The sequence below is a fragment of the Neofelis nebulosa genome, chromosome 6 (assembly GCF_028018385.1).
Source record: "Neofelis nebulosa isolate mNeoNeb1 chromosome 6, mNeoNeb1.pri, whole genome shotgun sequence".
NCBI lineage: Eukaryota > Metazoa > Chordata > Mammalia > Carnivora > Felidae > Neofelis > Neofelis nebulosa.
In genome coordinates, this window is record NC_080787.1 from 54,219,856 (window position 1) to 54,240,433 (window position 20,578).

Genomic DNA, 20,578 nt, shown 5'->3' on the forward strand with positions numbered 1-20,578 from the left:
TACCTTCATCTTCTAAGACTTTATAGCTCCCTCCAACCCCTCCATTTAAGATTTCCATTTATAGTATAGCTAAGCATCTTTTCACATGTATATTGACTAGATTTTCTACATTAAAGTTAGAAGGCATACATTTTCAATTTTCCTGGTCACTACTCTTACAGAAATAACCACAAATATTTTACCTGCAAAGGGCAAAGGCAAAATTGGTTTTATTAACTAAGTAAGCTGTCAATAACTTAATGATACTTCTATTCTTTGGCTTATGGCACTGAAGTATACATATTCTTTGACGATTTATCCATGGACTCTAGTAGTTACAACTGAGTCAGTCCAGCTGGCAGTGAGACAGAGAATCCAGCCGGGAGTGAGAAAGAGACAGGTGGAACCAGCAAGAACACTTAGAAAGTAGTAGTTACCAGGTTCTGTTCTGACATCTGTCCTGCCCCCCAGGGTGGGGATGAGGGTGAGCAGGGAACATACTGAATCTCAACCCATGGCTGGAAACCATGAAGCCACCAACTCCCACATGTCGGAGTGTCAACAATTAGGTCCCTTAATAAGTACACAATCACAGTACTAGGTCCCTTCTGAAACTCAGAAATTAGACAGCTTTTTAACATACTATATTCCTAAGACCATTCTGGTCCTGAGTCATCTTCCTCTCCCAGACGGAATCTCTTTGGGGAATAGATAATTCTAAAAAATCTTGAGAGGGGTGGCTGGGTGGCTCCTTCAGCCAAGTATCCAACTTCAGCTCACGTCATGATCTCACAGTTCATGAGTTCGAGCTCCACATGGGCTCTGTGCTGACAGCTCAGAGCCTGGAGCCTGCTTGGGATTCTGTGTCTCCCTCTCTCTCTGCCCCTCCCCCGCTTGTGCGCGCTCTCTCTCTCTCTCTCTCTCTCTCTCTCTCTCTCTCTCAAAAACAAATAATTGCTTTATCTATTAAAAGTCCTGCAGTTAAAAAATAAATTAACCATATCCAATTATTTTTCATCATCTACTGGAAATCATCTAAAATACGTAAGTTTTAGAAGACAAACATCATGTTTTTGTGTAATCAAAATCACTCTAATACAGTTAGCTTCAACTGTGATGGATCGTGGACCGTCCCCTTTGCCTCTGATCAGAGCAAACAAGCACAAGGAGGAACGAGATGGTGAACACCATGACTACTGGATGAATTACTGATGGATAAGCTGCCCACTGGGGACAAACCCACCTCTTCCACAACAGTTTGAAATCTAGATCCGGCTATTACTTAATGGGTATATAGCTTATAATGGAGCTCATTACACATATAAAACTCAGGTATTAAACACAAAGGGGCTGAGAGCAGGTACAGAGGCATAACAGGTTAGCAGGTGATTAGGTGGCCCAGTGCTGGGCTCTTCATCACACAGCTTGGGTTTGAAATCCATTTTTCCACCTATTAGCAATGTGACTTTGGACAAGTTATTTAACCTCCTATCTATAAAATGGGGGGAAATGTAAAGTAATTGCCTCAAAGGTTAAGAAAATCAAATGACTTAATATACGTAAGACCTTGAGAGCAGTGCCAGGCATGCAGTGAGCCCTCAATAAAGGTCTCCTACTTATGTCTGCAATAGGTTCAACTCCATAATGAATACTGCCAACCATCTGTGGCCATTGGCACTTCTCAGGAGGGGCACTGCTGGCCTTCCATCCCTGATCCCTGTGTACTCAATACTATCAGTGAGCCCCCAGTCATCATGAAACCCACCCACAATGTCCCCTTCAAGTCCTAACACCCCCTATGGGGACAGCAATGGAAGGTGGGTACGTTGATAACATCACATGAGAGAGGAGCTGGTCAGTATGAGGGTCTGAACAGGGAAGACAAGGCTAAAATGAACGTACTAATCAGATACACAAATTATCAAGCACTTACTATGTACGAGGGATAGGAACAGACACAAAGGAGCATACCTAGACACCCAGAACAAACTAGACATTCGTGGTGCAGGAAGAAGCCAGATGCTATAAACCAAGACCAAAACTCATGTAGCAAATGAGTAGATGTTAGAATAATGCATACTAAAACAAGTTGCATACTTAATAGCAAGCCATGAAGATAACACTCAAGTAACAGTATTCTGGGATCTAACATTAGGAAACTACCTGACAAAAGCAGTAAGGGAATAATTCTAAATTTTAACCAAGAGGACTTTCAGAGGGGCTGTAACCACTTTTTCTTTTTTAATGTTTATTTTTTGAGAGAGAGAGAGAGAGAGAGAGAGAGAGAGAGAGAGAGACAGAGCATGAGTGGGAGAGGGGCAGAGAGAGAAGGAGACACAGAATCTGAAGCAGGATCCAGGCTCCAAGCTGTCAGCACAGAGCCTGATGTGGGGCTTGAACTCATGGACTGCAAGATCATGACCTGAGCCAAAGTCGGACACTGAGCCACCCAGGCACACCCCACCCTTTTTTAACATAAGGATACAAGAACAACATAAGAAGGAAGAAGGAAAAAATGTTAAAAACGATTGGAAACAGATCCGTGGGAAGGGGTTGGCAGGGGGTAGGGGGTAGGGGGTTGGGGGTGGGGTGGGGACATCAGTGGTCTTGGAGAAAATGGTAGAATGACCTATCGTCCTAAGACCAATGCCTAGCACATAGTTCAATGTGACAATCCAGGCTACTGTCACAGCAACAGAAAAGCAGCTTGACTAAACATAAGGCAAAGTTTCAGTCCAAGAATATGGAAGCCAGCAGCAGGTTACCAGAAGAAACTGTGAAATTTAGTATTTGGAGATATTAAAGAATTCTGTCACAAGCCATCTGTCCTGAGTAATCCCAGGCTAAACCCATGCTGCACAGAAACCCCTCAGAAGCTGGCAGGCACAGGAGCACTCTTCTGTCTTTCTAAGATGAAACATCCTTAAAAAAGCACACACAAGAGGTGATTTTCTCACAAACAGCACATCTGTTCTTAGACTGCATTTCTTCTTAGCTTGGGAATTCTTGTCTTAGGTTGGCAGAACTTCTCCCAGTCAAATTTAGGAACATATGAAGCAGCCAGCCAAACCTCTCTGAAAGGACACACATGGAGAGTAACAAGAGAGTGGTGCATTACTCCTGAAACGTCTACAGTGAAGGGGGAGAAAGGAAGGGCAGAGGAGGCGCCTGGCACACAGGTCCTCAGGCAGCAGAGTCCTGACTGTGAACCACAGGCCCAATTCTGGGCTGGACTCTTGACGCGTTAAATGTTTCCCCCAAACTCTCCCCCACCACGCCCACAGCCGGACACATACCGTAGACACGGTTGTTTGTTATTTTCACAGGTTACCAAGAGACAGTCGCCCAAGGTTTACTTTCATTGTTGACTCAGCGTAAGCTCCGGTTCTGTCCAGCCAACCACGCATCCAGCATCCCCCGGCACCATATAGTTACTTTTCTCACCCACACCATCCACTTACCAAGCGCCTACTACATGCCGGGCATGAAGGCCCTGAGGGATGGAGCAGGGAACAACACAGAATTCCAGGCTGACGGAGAAATACACACACACACACACACACACACACGCATACACATGTACAGATAATCTGTTATGTAGAGTGACTATCAGCAAGAACATCATATAGCAGGGGAAAGGTGGTAGGACCATGGAGCACGAACTCCTTTGGAAAATGTAGTTAGAGAAAGTGACAAGAGAGCAGGCAGGCACCCGGGTGGACAGAGCATCAAAGCACAGGGCATTCCAGTTAGAGTGACAGGAGGATGCAATGGCTCCAAGGCCAGCGGGTGCCTGGCATGCTCAGAGGCCCCAAGCTAGGCCAGGGGTAGTGGATGACAGCAGTGAAGGAGGCCTTCTGTCCCCCACTCCACGCCTGGCACCCGGAGCTCACTCAGTGCTGGTCCACAGAAAGCAACCACATGGCACAACTTGCAGAGAGCATGTGCCCCAAAGGCGGAGAACAGAAGATGCCAAACCTTAATTGCTCTTGCTGCCACCGTCCCCTCATCCTCCTGGCTGCAGCCTGCCTGCCAGCACCATGCCCTTTTTCTCCTCATCTCCCTTGCTGAGCCTATCTGCTGTGCCACGGGAACAGTACAAAAGGTCTCAGCAAATGAATTCTTCACTGCCAGGCTGGGCTGGTGCACCCTGCTGGGTGAATTGGGCACTTGCTGAGTGGCCTGTGGGCCCACCTCGACAGTCTTGCACTTTTCTAAAGGAACAGGGGGGGCAAAGGGCCCTGCAAAACCCCTGACACTTTGCTAGTGATCTGGAATCCTGGGAATGGCATGACCCACTTTGCACAAGACATCCAAACGTACTGCCAGGTCTGTGGCTTGTCCCCTGTCATCCAAGCCACCCACGGGCCAGAGACATCACTTCTCAATAACCTGAATCATCCTACCAGCAGCTTGGGCAAGCTGGGCCAAGTGGGAACACAGCTGTTCCGTACAATTGTACTACCAGGGGCCAAGCCCAGGCACTGGGCCCATGGAAGAGGAGCTTGGGTCCTAAATGAAGCAAAAGAATAAGCCATTCTTTGGTCTGGCTGGTTCCCCACATAGACAGGAAAAGGGCATGGTCAGCACCTCTCAGGAACCGGATCATACTGAAATCAAGCCAAGCATCGCTTCCCCATCCTCTGTAACCCTAAGTCTCTGATGCCCACTCAAACTACAAGGCTTCCCAGAATTACAGGTCACGATAGGGAGGAACAGGATCTGTTAAAAATAAATTCCAATCTAAACAGTATTCAAAGTGTTCACCAGTTCATAGGCCACACACAGAAAATAAGGACAATAAAAATGGGATAAGGGTAGGAAACAGAGGCAGGTAAATTAGATTTTAAATTATTCCTCTTTTATGCACATTTTCCAAAAGACACCCTGAGTTGAAAGCCACTTCCTACTATCAAATTCTGGAATGTCTTTGGTAACAATGCAACTGTACTATAACTGTGCCTCACTGTAAGGATCTCACTAAGGAAACTGATTAATCAAGGCTGGTCACTTTCCATAAATTACTAGATTATAAGAGGGTGTGAGAGAGTTTAGCATACCTGCATCTGAATCAAGTATTAACTCTGTGTCCTGGTGCAAGTTTCTGCCACATATACTAAGAGTTTTAGGACTGAGGTGAGCCTCAGGCCTGAATGTAAGAGAAAACATCGGAACTACCACTGCACAAAATGCAGAAACCTGGACGTACTGACGAAAGCAGAACAAAAAAAAAGGGCAAAAACGGCATCCTCCAAAGAGAGCCTTGCTTATGTGGAAAATCCACCTGTCAGCTCCCTCCATGAGGGGGTTATGCCCAGGTGAATCACCTGCATGAGTTTAAATAAGCATTAGTGTTCTCTTTGATCTATTATCAAAGAATTTGCTAGAGGCCTGTTTGGGAAAAAAAAAAAAAAAAAAAGACATCAAAATAAGCTTTAAGCAAATCAGTGTGCCCCTCTCTCTATTTGGTCCCAAGAGGGGCAACAAAATGTGACAGAATGGAGGTGTGTGTGACAACAAAAGGGTGCTGGGGTAAATGAGAAACAGTGTAGAAAGTTGCTTCCATCACAGTTCTCAAGATGAGCTTTTGGTTTTGATAAGAATGCAAAGGCTGGGGCGCCTGGGTGGCTTGGTTGGTTAGGCAGCTAACTTCGGCTCAGGTCATGGTCTCACAGCTTGTGAGTTCGAGCCCTGTGCTGGGCTCTGTGCTAACAGCTTGGAGCCTGGAGCCTGCTTCAGATTCTGTGTCTCCCTCTCTCTGCCTCTCCCCTGCTCGTGCTCTGTCTCTGAAAAATAAATCAATGTTAAAAAAAAAAAAAAAAGAAAAGAGAGAGAATGCAAACATGAATCATGTTGGCTGTTTACCTCTGGAGCAGGAGGAAGCGGGAAGGCTGATCACCAACTGTAAAGTACTAAGATCTTAGGGCAAATTGGTCTTAAAAGACAAGATTTTTTAAAAAATGATGATAGTAAAGAAAGTTAATTTCCTAAACTCACAGCAGGAAAAATCTTCAGAGTCAAGTCTTGGCTTTTCTTGCTGCTAAGGCAATGGTAGCAGGCAGCTTGCTGTGAAAACTCCTTTTCCTGTGGTATCATTCGAGTCACATTGTTTTTGGCTTAAAAATGTGTTTACTGCAGACGTTTAACTACTGTTTAGCATAACTTCCATCATATCCTGTTGTATTTATTTTTTGAATTGTCACAGTTCATCTAAAAATGAGTCATTGGAGCTGATGAGCTGTAAGGGTTCAGGATGAAATTTCCCTCCGTTTTTTCTTCTACCCATTCATCTCTTTAACAGTCAACTTGCATTAAGCAGGCATGGGAACATTCTTCAGGTTGGCTGCCAATAACACGAAAAATCAAATAGTGCTTTAATTTGGTAGTCACAACACTGTTTCCTGAACGTAAAAAGGTTTCTCTAGGTTGGAGAAAATCAGGTCCAGAATGAGAGGAGGAACATGAGCCATACCTTGCTCAGAAATGTTAACATTAAAATATAAAATATGAAACTCTTGGGGCGCCTGGGTGGCGCAGTCGGTTAAGCGTCCGACTTCAGCCAGGTCACGATCTCGCGGTCTGTGAGTTCGAGCCCCGCGTCAGGCTCTGGGCTGATGGCTCGGAGCCTGGAGCCTGTTTCCGATTCTGTGTCTCCCTCTCTCTCTGCCCCTCCCCCGTTCATGCTCTGTCTCTCTCTGTCCCAAAAGTAAATTAAAAAAAAAAGTTGAAAAAAAAAAAAAAAAATAAAATAAAATATGAAACTCTTGTTAACGCTCTGACACAAGCATGTGTCTTATCATACATGTACAGAAAACACAGTTCTATTTGGAGCTTCAGATAAATAACTGCCAAATTCGGGCGCTGATATGCACTACAAAGGACTGCTTCAGGTTAGCCACATGGCTAAAAGAAAGCTGAACAGCTTCATTCTGGTATGTTTAATTTGGGGAGGGGTGGATTTTAAATATTGCAATAATCAGGTTTCCTTAGTACATGGGTAAGATCAGACAGGTTAAAAGAGAAGTGCCCATCTCCCCATCCTTGATTGCCACCAGTTACTTAAGAGGTACTATTTTCGCCACTGTGGGAGAGGGACAGTCTTCCAAAGGAGCAGAGTCACTCTGGTGGCTTTGCCCTCCAGTCAATCAATCATCTATGGGTCTTTCTCTCTGCTCTCCCTGGTCTTCACTTCCAACCCCTCTCTAAGGCCCAGATCAGGTGTTACAAAGGCTCTCCCATTGACCTCTTACAGCTTTGCTGTCTTGACAACTCATTTAGCAAACTGCAAACTTCAACTTGGATACTTATGTTTCCAGGTATTACGGAACATACTCTGCACTTACTCAGGTAAAGCCCACATCCCTCAAAGGGCAAGTACGCCAGTTTGTTCTATGTGTGCAATGATTATCTATTGGTGATACCTAAATGAGGAGATAAACCTTCTATTACAAAATAAAACAGAGGGAAGACAGCATCAAGCAGTGGCACACACTAACCCACAATAACAGCTTCCTAAAACACGGACTAAGTCCTAGTTGTAGAAGGTGTTCCCCAGAGAAGAGCTCTTCCGTGCTAGGGATGTGGAGCTCTGACAGAGATGTTCTCCTCATAAGGTGTGAAACAAACAATAACAAAATACCACAATGATTAACACACACACCCTTAAACAGCAGAAGGAATTTCTTCAGAGAGAGAGATGGGTTTTTCTAATTTTGGAAGGCAATACAAAAATATACTCAATCTGAGAATTCAGATGTAGATACATTTTTCAGCAGTGTGAAGAGGGAGAGTAACATAACCTTCCAACTTTTCTCTAGGGGAATTCTTATCTATAGCTAAAGAAAAGACTGTGCCACCAAGTTCAAAGTTCCTCCTCCCCCTCCCCCCCCACCCCCAGTTCTCAGGAGGGGGAGGAAAGGGCTCCACAAACCAACCCATTTACCCAACAAGTGTTTGGAGAGGGGTTCACTGGAAAAAAAAATTACTCTTGTAGAATTCTATTACCTTAAAGATGACAACTTCATCCTCACTTAACACCAAAATTAAGAACTGGTGATGACTTCTACTTGGGTGAAGCACACGGTCATTGGGAAAAAGACCATGCTAATGTACACAGAGAATACTCCTTGCAGGTGGATGAAGGCCAGATGGCTGCAGATGGCTCAGAATTCTGCTCTCACGGTCTTGCTGACAATAAATAATTAATCCCCATAAGGCTGCAAGTGAGAGACCAAGGCAAAAAAGATCAAGTGCAGGGATTGGGTCAACCCCGTGACTGGTTTTATTTCTGCACTCCCAAAAATTCTCACAGGACTGCTCTTCACTCTACCAGTCATCTGAGTTAACAAATGCCTACCATGTGCCACACAGCACACTGAAGCAACAGTGACCAATACAGACGTGACCCTATCTTCTTGAAACGCATAGTACTAGATGGTGTGAGTCAATCATTTTGGGGAAGCAGTGGTTAGGAGCACATGCTCTGGAGTCACACAACCTGGGTTCAAATCCCTGCTCCACCATTTACTAGCCATGTGAGCTTGGGCAAGGGACTCACCCTTTCACGCATGCCTTTGTAAAATAAATATAATTACAGTACATTCCTCATACGATTAAATAAATCAATACATGTCAAATACTTGGAATAGTGAGTGCATGGCACACAATACATGTTGCATATATGTTATTATCATCATTACAAAAGCCTTTGGCATTGGCCAAGTTCACACTCAGCATTTATGAAAGTTTTGCTAAGTCATAATCGGAGTTCCCCACAAAGGTCATGGGCAACGAAACATGCTCATATCCACTGCTCACAGCTCTGATATTCTATATTTTGGACGGATCACATGCCATAATGACACTTATGAATATGGAGATTTTTAAGAGACTCTAGGTAAATCTCTCCGGAATGTAAAGGGGACGTTGTCATAGACTCCTCTGTGAGTGGAAGAGAAGATCGGAGTTCATACCATCTTCAGTACAGAGTGAAAGGCCGTCTGTATCTGAGACGCCTTTTTTGTATTCCCAGCAACTAGCATGTGGAAGATGCCCTATGAATTTATTCATTTATTACAACTGGGGAGGTAGCTGAGTTGACAAAGGTCACAGGGCTTGGGTGGAGACAAAATGTGAAGCCAGTTTTCCTACCCTATGATCTATTGCTCTTAACACAGCCCATGTAAACTTTCACAGAAGCATTTTCATATGCTTATTAAAAGGATGGTGACAATATGTATAAAGATTGTCTGAGTTCATATCCATGAGATAATTAACTTTTGTTTTTTTCAAAAATTTATTTATTTTTGAGAGACAGAGAGAGAGAGAGAACACACATTTACAAGAACAAGTGCAGGGGAGTGTCAGAGAGAGAATCCCAAGTAGGCTCTGTGCTGTCAGCACAGAGCCAAAAGTGGGGCTCGAACTCGTGAGTGGGACACTTAACTGACTGAGCCACCCAGGCACCCCGATTAACTTTCTTTTAAACAACATCATCAAGTTAAAAAACCTCACCTATGGTGCTTAGTAACAGAGGCCCCAGACATCTTCCCTAGATGGGAAGATGATGGAAAAGAGAGCAGCAAAATCCTCCTTGCCTCCTTTTCATGTGCCCACCACCACTTCCACTATATCTCAATCAGTGATAAAATTATAGGCTTATATTTTAAATGATGTGATTATCAGTTATACTGTAATTATCTGTTCATTTGTTCACAATCCTAATTAAGCGTTAAGCTCTTCAAGGGCAACCTTCTGATGTTCCCATTTGTTATCTCCAAAGAGCCTCCTGGATCAATGCCCAACAGATGGCTGATTACTGGTTGAAACCATGAATGAATGAGTGAATGAATACCTTCTTGCCTTTTAGAGTTTCTTATCAGAGTTCTCAAATTCGTGTGCATCTGAGAATCACCTAGGAGCTTTAAAAAATACAACGCTATGGTCCCACCCCTAGAAATGTCTGGCACCCACTCTTAGAAATTCTGATTCAATAGTCTAGAGACTGAGAAATTTGTCTTTTTGAAAAGTTACTGAGGTAATTAAGACGAACAGCCTTCTTTGGGAACCACTGTTTTATATATATATAGATATATATAGATATATATAGATATAGATATATATATGTATATATATATATCTATATCTATATATATCTCAATTGGGCTTGTGAACGCTAGTAAATCCCCTGTAGTTCTTCAACTTCTGTCACCCAGACAGTATCCATATATTGCATTACACCAACAGAGTCTAGACAAGGACTGTGGTCTCAAGGACAAACTATTTTTCATTGTAACAAATTTTGTTACAATTCCCGGTTTGCTCTAACTCCACCCACCAGAAAAACACAACAACAAAAAATCATTTCAACTCATCTCTCAAGCTGAAATAAAACTCCATTAAGTTAGAAATCAGTTCTCTTATCTTTCAAACACTGTGTTACACAGTACACATCACATATAACCAGCATGCATTAAATCACTCTAAATTCTCTTTCCCCATTCTGGAATGTCTGTCAGTAAGAAAGAGCCCTAATGCCTATCACCACCTCCTGAACCAGGCATCAGTGGTGGCCAAGTATGTAAAGCTCCATGAGGGCAGCAAACTTCTCTCTCACTCCCTACAATCCCCAGCAGGTGTTCTTGGCACACAGAAGGAATTGAGTAACTACTTGTTTAACTGGATTGGACTAGGCAATGTGGGATGCCACTGAATGGGTGCCACCACCAGAAATCATGGTACATACTTACTTGGCCACAGCCAATTGTGTGTCTTCCTTGGAAGGAGACGAAGTGGGCAACCGTTAGAATGTAGACACTGGCTGGTATGTAGGCTCTGGCTTGGACCCTGTTACCATCAGTCCTAAACTGAGCCTTTTCTTTCTTTCTTTCTTTTTTTTTTTTTTTTAAGTGTTTGTTTATTTTTGAGAGAGAGAGAGAGACAGAGCGTGAATGGTGGAGGGGCAGAGAGTGAGGGAGACACAGAACCCAAAGCAGGCTCCAGGCTCTGAGCTGTCAGCACAGAGCCTGATGCGGGGCTTGAACTCACAAACTGCAAGATCATGACCTGAGCTGAAGTCAGACACTTAACCAACTGAGCCACCCAGGTGCCCCGAAACAGAGCCATTTCTTACTGGTTTCATTATCTGGATTAGATGGTCAAGGTTCCTGGGTGCCTGAGTTGGTAAAGTATCCGACTTCGGCTCAGGCCATGATCTTACGGTTTGTGGGTTCAAGCCCCATGTCATGCTCTGTGCTGACAGCTCAGAGCCTGGAGCCTGCTTTGGATTTTGTGTCTTTCTCTGCCCCTCCCCTGCTCGTACTCTGTCTCTGTCTCTCAACAATAAAACAATAAATGAATGTTAAAAAAAAAACAAATTTAGATGGTCAAGGTTCCTTACAGTGAATGTGGTATCTGTGAAAGGGCGGCCTTTAAGATGTCCACCCCCAAACAATCCACTCCCACAGTGAACAAGGGTTCTGTGCACGACCAACAGAAAACAGCAAAAGGGATGGCATGACCCTTCTTGGATTAGGCTTTTAAAATCACCATAACTTCCATAATTGTCAGTCCCTGTGTTTCTCTCTTTTTCAGATCACTAGCCCTGGAAAGAGCCAGCTACATGCTGTGAGCAGTCCTATGGGGGAGGCCAGCATGGCAAGAACTGAGGCCCTCTGCTGATGACCACCTGAGTGAGTCTGGCAGCAGACCTCTGGCCCCAGGGGGCTTCAGACGGGGGCAGCACACCTTTAGCTGCTTGAAACACCCTGAGCCAGAACCACTGGGCTAAGCCTCTGTGGGATTCCTGAACCCCACAGACTGAGGGAGACAAAGGATTGCTGGCTTCAGCTGTTAAACTTCACAATAATTTGTTACTCAGCAACAGATGCAAGCAACGCTTAGAAACTAACAGGTCAGTGGGGTTGGGAGGGGAGGTTCTTCCACATCTACTCTCCTTTCTCCCTTGTTAGCATTCCTGTTGCTTATTGACACATGATCAAGGCACCAACTGTCAGGACAGCCCTTAAGAATAAATGCTCCCCTCATCCTGATTGAGTTGGCACTGCTAAGAAAATGAAAAGGTTTGTTATCTAAAGTATAGAATTGGGTTATGAAAACAACATAATACTTTTGTTACTAGCCTGAGGCTTAACAGACAAGGAAGCTAACTTTTTTTGATTAACTGCATACCCAGCTTTTCAAAGACTCAGTAAGGAATTATCCTTATTTTTTAGATGAGGAAACTAAAAGTTCAGAGTTTAGGTAACTTGGTCAAACAACAGTCATTTACTTATCTGCAGGTTTAAAAAAAATTTTTTTTAACCTTTACTTATTTTTGAGAGTGGGGCGGGGTGGGGAGGGGGAGACTGAGGGAGGGAGAGAGAGAACGTGAGCAGAGGAGGGACAGAGAGAGAGGGAGACACAGAATATGAAGCAGGCTCCAGGCTCCAAGCTGTCAGCACAAAGCCTGACGCTGGGCTCAAACTCACAAACCGTGAGATCATGACCTGAGCCGAAGTCGGATGTCCAACTGATGGGGCCACCCAGTTGCCTCTCTGTAGGTTTTATAACTAGGGGTGGCCTACTGTCCTGTTTATTGGAATTCCAGGGTTTCCTGAGATACAAAGTAAGTGGGGAAAAAAGACCCAGGAAAGTCCCAGGCACACTGAGAAGAGTTGATTACTATATTCACATCTTGGGCTCTTTGCAGATCACCCTGCAGTTGATTTTGTTTTAAGTATATTTTAAAACTATAATTTTGTCAGCTCATGACCTGCAAAATATATTTTGAAATGTCCCCTATGAAAATAAAAACCACAAACCTTTCTATATCTCAAGCCCATTTCTAGATTACCAGGTATTTAGAGAAATGAAAACCTATGTTCACACAAAAACCTATACCTGGTCACAGCTTTATTCATAATAGCCCCAAACTGGAAAAAATCATACCATGAACATTACTCAGCAGTAAAAAAAAAAAAAAAAAAAAAAGCACTCTAGTGATACACATTAACAACCTAGATGAAGTTCCAGAGAATTATGCTGAGTGAAAAATGCCAATCCATGTACATGATAATTTTGAAATGACAAACTTACAGAGGTGAAGAAGAGATGAGCGGCTGCCTGGGGTTAGAGATGGTGCAAAGGCAGGAGACAAGCAGATGTGGCTAGAAGTCTGTATATTGACTGTGACAATGTCAGTATCCTGCTTGTGACACGAGACTACAGTTCCGCAGGGAAACTGGGAAAAGGGTACTTGGGATCTTTCATTATTTCTTACAGCTGCTTGGGGATCTAGAATAATCTCAAAATAAAAAGTTTAATTAAAAAAAGAAAGATCCACAAAAGTGAGGAAAACAAACCAATAAATAAGACTAAGCTTTGTGATTAAAAAAAAAAAAAAAAAACTCAAAACACCATTCCCTACAACCCCTCCCCAATCCAATGACACACGGCTCTGACCTTCTGACATCTGTTAATAGTAAAGGAAGGTTTGTGCTGGGAAAGAACTGTGTGAAATATGATTCCATTTATGAAAGATTAACCCTTGACCTAAATACTGGTATTTTACCTTAAGTTTTATTTTCACAGTCTAACAGAACTTCTCAGTAAATGCTTATTTATATCCAGACTACCCAGGCAATGGGGAATACTTTTTTTAAAAAATATTTTACTTATTTTTTGGGAGAGTGCAAATGGGGGAGGGGCGGGGGGTGGTGGAGAGAGGATCCGAAGTAGGTTCTGTGCTGACAGGCTGACAGCAGGGAGGTCGATGCGGGGCTCCAACTCACGAACCCCAAGATCATGACCTGGGCCCAAATCAGGACATTCAACTGACTGAGCCACCCAGGTGCCCCGGGAATACTTTTTGGATCAGCCTCATGTTCTGATTCACTTCGAGGGATCATAGAGCTTACATGGGCCAGTATTCATAGCATAAGAAAATGACTAAATATATCAAATAAAATCTACCTAGGGGTACTCAGCTGGCTCAGCAAGTACAGCATGTGACCCTTGATCTCAGGGTCATGAGTTCAAGCCCCACGGTGGGTGTCGAGCTTAAACAACAACCAAAAACTAATAAAATCTTCCTAAATAAAATTTAATCTCTCACAATTCTGAGGCATTTTGTGATCTGAGTGTTTCAGAGTCTGAATGATGAATGCCGAATCCCGTTTTATTGGACTGCAGATGAGCAGGCATGGAGAATTGGGATAAACCTGTAAATACACTATGCCTCTATAGTTTAAATAAGTTCCTGCAACCTGTCGTTTCCTTGCAACTTTCCATCCTCATAAATGGAATGCAGAAAACTTTAGAAAGCAATCGCTGTGAGCTGTCAGATTCTAGATGTTTTATGATAATGAAAGATATTAATAAAAGGTTTATTGCACTATGAAAGATCAAAACTGTGGTTTTGTCTACCTTTTGGGTCATTTTCGTGTCAATGCACTGAGAAGGAAAGTGGTAAAGAAGCACTTTTATAACATGAAGGAGTCCTTTGTGATATGCTTTTGCGCTTCGGTGGGGTGAGCTGCACGCAGTGGTCACACGTGTGATCCGTAGAGGCTCTCCGGAGGACAGCTTTCCAGAAAAGGCTGAGATGACCTCTTCTGCAGCTCTCTGGAAATTCTCTGACAAATCTCCATCTCTTCCTAGCAATGCTTTGCTTCTTTTCACCAAGTGCTACTTTCAACAGGTGCACCACTGTGTTTAACACCCCCCTTGACAACCATTAAAGATGAAGTGCTGAGAATTGGGCCCTAAGGTGATTACATTTTAGTGGAAATGCAAGCATTTTAGCAAGTCATATTAACGTAACTGGATATTCTGACTGGTTAATAACAAGACTTCCCCTTCATTTCAATTCTCCCCAAGTACCAATATTCAACTCTGAGCTGTCATAAAAGCCATTTTTTGCTGTAACAAAATGAAAAAAAGGGAAGCCAGCGATCAAATTAACATGGAGTCAATTAGGTGCTCACCTACAGCCAGAACACCAAGAGAGAGACACTAACAAGTCCCTAAATGAAAATTAAGAACATAGTTAAGGAGGAAAAAACAAACACCTATTTGTGCACAGAGCTTATCAAAAATTCTTTCTGGGAGATGTCAATCAGGTGAAAATTTTAGGCAAAGAATTTAGGTTGCAGAATGGCATATATCATTGTTTAACAACGTGCCTTTACTGAATACTAGATATGTTTACAGGATTACGGTAGGTGGTAGAGACAAGAGAACACAGTCCTTTCCCATAAGCTCAGAAATCTAGCTTTGGAATCCATGTTTGTCAGTTCACTTCAAAACACAAATTTAGCACAAATCAGCAAAACAGCTCAACAGCCCCCCCATCTCTGAAAGGCAAGAACATTTAGTTAGTGGTGGTGGTGGGAGGGGGCGATACATATAAAATGATACTTAATATCCTGCTTTGATCTGGAAAAGCTATCACATTTTCCTATGAAGAATCAAAGGAAAACAGTTACTTGAAAATTAATGTGACTACAGAAGCAGTGACATGTTTACAAATGTACTATGGTTTTTTCCAGTGATTTTTTTTCACAGACAAGAACAATACAGGGCACCATCTAGGAGAAGGGAAGGGAGAGGGTTCTAGCTCAGGCTGCTATAATAAAATCCCACAGACGGGTGGTTTCAGTAACGGCCATTTATTTCTCACAGTTCTGGAGGCTGAGACATCCAAAATAAGGTGCCAGCAGATAAAGTTCCTGTTGAGTGCTCTCCTCCTGGCTTGCAGACAGCCAGGCACCTTCCAACAGTCTCCTCACAAAGTGGGGGACACAGCACTCTGGTCTCTTCTTAGAAGGGTACTAATCCTATCATGGGCATCCTCATGACCTCCCCTAACCCTAATTACCTCCCAAAGGCCTCACCTCCAAATACCAAATCACTGGGGGTAGGGATGGGGTGACAGGCTGGGGGGTGGTGTTAAAACTTCAACGTATGAATTTGGTGGGGAGGGATACACACATTCAGTCCATACCAGAGAGGTAACTTGCCATTTAAGATCTAACAAGGCACCTAGGTAGCTTAGTTTTCTTTAGACACTGTAAAACAGTAATTCTCATTAGGGCTTTTTTTTTTTTTTTTTGAGAGAGAGACAGCGAGAGCAGGGGAGAGGCAAAGGGAGAGGAGGGAGAGAGAGAATGTTAAGCAGATATCACACCCAGCGCAGAGCCTGAAACGGGGCTCGATTCCACCACAAGATCATGACCTGAGCTGAAATCAAGAGTCGGGACACTTAACTGACTGAGCCACCCAGGTTCTCCAAAAACAAATACTTAAAAAAAAAAAAAAACAACAACAAAACACCTGATATCTGAGGTGAGTCATTTTTATTCATCTAAGTTATCAAAACACATAATCTTGGTGAAAGAAAAGGCTATGTTCCAGATGTTAACTTGTAAACTAATCTTCTGGTCTTTGTAAAATTCTATTTTCTATAGAAATAATGCTATATCAGTAGTTATTAACCTTTTGGGGATCCCACACCAATTGTAAAAATTTGACTAAAGCAAAAGAGACCTCCTCTCTCTCTCCAAATGATAAAACTACCATTTAGAGTCTTCTAAATCCTAGGGGACCCCCTGTCGCCAAATTAAGAACCCTAGCTGTAAGCGGTTGATAGATCTCCAGATCGGCCCTACATCACCTAACTGATAGTGAAATGGCACCTGTAGGACTACAGAGTCTCAATATTTCTGTAAGAAAATATAATCTGTAATATTTATAAACTGAATTATAATCCTGTGCTCTGACACAACACTGTAACATAAAAGGCTTGGAAAGCTGCTACCTTGTATAGACCTCAGTTTCCTGATCTATAAACATGTGCAAAATAATGCTTATACCTCATGGGGTTGTTGGGAGAATTAAATGAGATTATATAAAACACCTGGCACAATGCACAGTCCCTCAATTCATCGCAGCTCTGTTATTATCAGCAGCAAACATCCATCAAACATACACTGAATGCATCACGACAGAGAAATCCACAGGACAATAACTCTGCCTCCAGAGAGGTCAGAGTCTAGCAAGGGAGAGAGAAGTGATAAATAACTGTAATAAAGTGACAGAGGTGCCTTGACAAAGGATGTACAGGGGGAAATGGGAGAGTAAAAAAAGAACAATTTTACGTAGGGACAAGTGGGTCAGGTGAGGCTTCAGAGAGTAATGCTTGGGTTAAGGCTTGCCAGTGGAGGATGGGATAGAGGGGAGAGGGGTGAAAAATGCTGGAGAGCAGGTAATGGCTCTAGTGTTTTAAGCTGGGGAGGGACAGCAGGAGTGGGGGTGTGCAGGAGGCTGTAAAGAAGGGGAGATGAAGGTCACATCACTTAGAAGACTACTGCCATGGACAGAAGACTCTCTAAGGCCATGTCAGGGAGGGAATGCAGGTGCCAGAGGGAAGAGATGTCCAGGGGCGGGCCAAGTGAGGGAGAAGAAGGAGTCCAAGCTCTGGCTTCCCACTCTGCACCCTGGATGGGGTGCTGCTACTCAAAGGAGTCAGGGAGCACTGGGGCAAGCAGGCTGGAAGAAAGGAGCAGGGAAAGTTCTGGCCATCTAGAAATGTACTGCTCTACTACTAGTCTAGTTAATCACAGATCGATGATACAGTTTCAGATGTGCCTGTTGAATTACTGGGGTGCAAATTACTGAAAATTCACTACACTGACATGTTCTCTTCCAGGGAAGACATTTAGAAGATGAGCTGTGCACTGAGTTCATGACGTTAAGTACAAGAAGTTCAAGCTTATGCTGGGACCTACGCCATACCTTTATTTAGGGATTCACGCACCCTTGTCCAAAAAAACGACATTAAGCCCGCTATGTTACTACGTGAATTACAACACACTTCTCAAGGCTGAATTCTTTAGCAAGCTGCTATTTCCCTTTACTAAATGGTCTGCTAATCAGTGCTACCAGGTGGCTTCTCAAGCCACTCTCCTATCACATTAACATCTCTCCATGCGAAGCTAATAACCACTGAGAACCTAACCAGCCCACCATTTCAAGTGATTTTTTTATTTTCAAATCCATTTCTTTGAGGATCATAATGATTGTAACAGCAACTAATACTCAGTCCCTACAATGAGTCAGTAGTTTTTCTGCTATAAATTTCCAAGGATGATTTCACTTAATTCTCCTATCACTCTTTCACACATCCCCTTTGCACAGATAAGTACACTGAGGCAGAGAGTAGCTGAGCCACTTATCCAGCCCAACGCCAGGGCCTGCTCTCTTAACTACCACACCTACTGCCCCTCCAATGTTACAATAAAAAAAAAAAAGAGATATTTACTGCAGGAAATTTGGAAAAGCAAAGGGTTTTTTGTTTGTTTGTTTGTTTTGTATCATTTTAAAGTAAAAACAGGGGCACCTGGGTGGCTCAGTTAGTTAAGCATCTGACTTCAGCTCAGGTCATGATCTCGCAGTTCGTGAGTTCAAGCCCCGCATCAGGCTCTGTGCTGACAGCTCAGAGCATGGAGCCTGCTTCAGATTCTGTGTCTCCCTCACTTTCTGCCTTCCCCTGTTCACACAGTCTCTCCCTCTCTCTCAAAAATAAACATTAAAAAATTAAAAAAAAAAAGTAAAAGCAACGAAGAATGTAGCAGAATCCATATTTCCCTTCTACCATTTATTAGAGTGATGGTGCACAAGTTAACTTCTGAAAGCCTCAGTCTCATCTGGGATATTCCCTTCAACTAGGAATAAAAATCATACTTTCAGATGAGATGATTCATGTAAAACATTTAGCAAGGAGCTATGCTAATATTCTATAATGTACATATAAATATTTAAAATACGAATCTATTTCTTCTACTTTTTTCTGTACTTTAAGAAAGCCCATTCTAGGGGTGTCTGGGTGGTTCAGTCGGTTAAGGATCTGCCTCTTGATTTCGGCTCAGGTCATGATCTCACAGTTAGTGGGTTCCAGCCCTGTGTCAGGCTCTGTGCTGCCAGGGAGCCTCCTTAGGATTCTTTCTCTCTCTCTCTCTCCCTCTCTCTCTCTCTCTGCCCCTCCCCTGCTGGCACACTCTCTCTCAAAATAAACATTAAAAAAAATTTTTTTTAAATAAGTAGAAAATAAAAAAGCCCATACTTATATAATCTTGCATTTCAACACTGTAGCAATCATTTTCCTCAGGAACCTAATTTGAGTTCTGGAACAAGACTTCTATAAATGCTTTAATTATTCCTCTATTATTAGTCATTTAATCTGTTTTCAATTTTTACTATTCTTTTTTTCTAACGTTTATTTATTTTGAGAGAGAGAGAGAGTGCACACAAGTGGGGAGAGGGGCAGAGAGAGAGAATCCCAAGCAGGCTCTGCATTGTGAGCCCAGAGCCCGACATGGGGCTCAAACTCATCATCCATGAGATCATGACCTGAGCTAAAGTCAAGATTTGGCTGCTTAATGAACTGAACCACCCAGGTGGTCCCCAACCTTTTTTTTTTTTTTTTTTTAAGTCTGTTCATTTTTGTGAGAGAGCAAGAGAGAGCGAGAAACAAAGAGAGAATGTGCCTGTGCTCCCCCCACCAGGGGAGGGGGAGAGAGAGGGAGACAAGATATCCCAAGCAGGCTCTATGCTGTAAACCTAGAGCCCAACATGGGACTCAGGGCTTAAACTCGCAAACCATGAGATCACGATCTGAGCTGAAATCAAGAGTCAGATGTTTAACCCACTGAGCCACCCAGGCACCCCTAAGTTTTACTCTTTTAAAATAACACTGCAATGAACATTTCTGCATGCTAAACTTTAGCTACAACAAGCATGGATTTTAAAAAGCATAGTTATGGGAATGCAAGCTGGTGTAGCCACTCTGGGAAACAGTATGGAGGTTCCTCAAAAAACTAAAAATAGAACTACCTTACGACCCACCAATTGCACTACTAGGTATTTATCCAAGGGATACAGGTGTGCTGTTTCGAAGGGACACATGCACCCCCATGTTTATAGCAGCACTATCCACAATAGCCAAAGTATGGAAAGAGCCCAAATGTCCATCGATGGATGAATGGATAAAGAAGATGTGGTGTATACACACACACACACACACACACACACACACACACATCCAATGGAGTATTACTTGGCAATCAAAAAGAATGAAATCTTGCCATTTGTAACTACATGGATGGAACTAGAGGGTATTATGCTAAGTGAAATTAGAGAAAGACAAAAATCATATGACTTCACTCATATGAGGACTTTAAGAGACAAAACAGATGAACATAAGGGAAGGTAAACAAAAATATAAAAACATGGAGGGGGACAAAACAGAAGAGACATAAATATGGAGAACAAACTGAGGGTTACTGGAGGGGTTGTGGGAAGGGGGATGGGCTAAATGGGGTAAGGGGCACTAAGGAATCTATTCCTGAAATCATTGTTGCACTATATGCTAACTAATTTGGATGTAAATTTCAAAAAAAAAAAAAAAAAATTAACAAAAAAGGATAAAGCATTTGTTGAGTTTCTATTTTGTCTAGGCACATGGACTATTCTTTTTAAAAATTTTACCTATAACCCAACCACAAAGGAGCCCTATAAAACAACAGTAAATTTGATTCTAGTA

General features: G+C 42.8%; 1 protein-coding gene across 3 annotated transcripts in view; it reads right to left on the reverse strand.

Moving 5' to 3' along the window:
• ELOVL5 (ELOVL fatty acid elongase 5) overlaps window positions 1-20,578 on the reverse strand; it is a 74,947-nt gene that overhangs the window by 28,185 nt on the left and 26,184 nt on the right. The window lies entirely within an intron of this gene.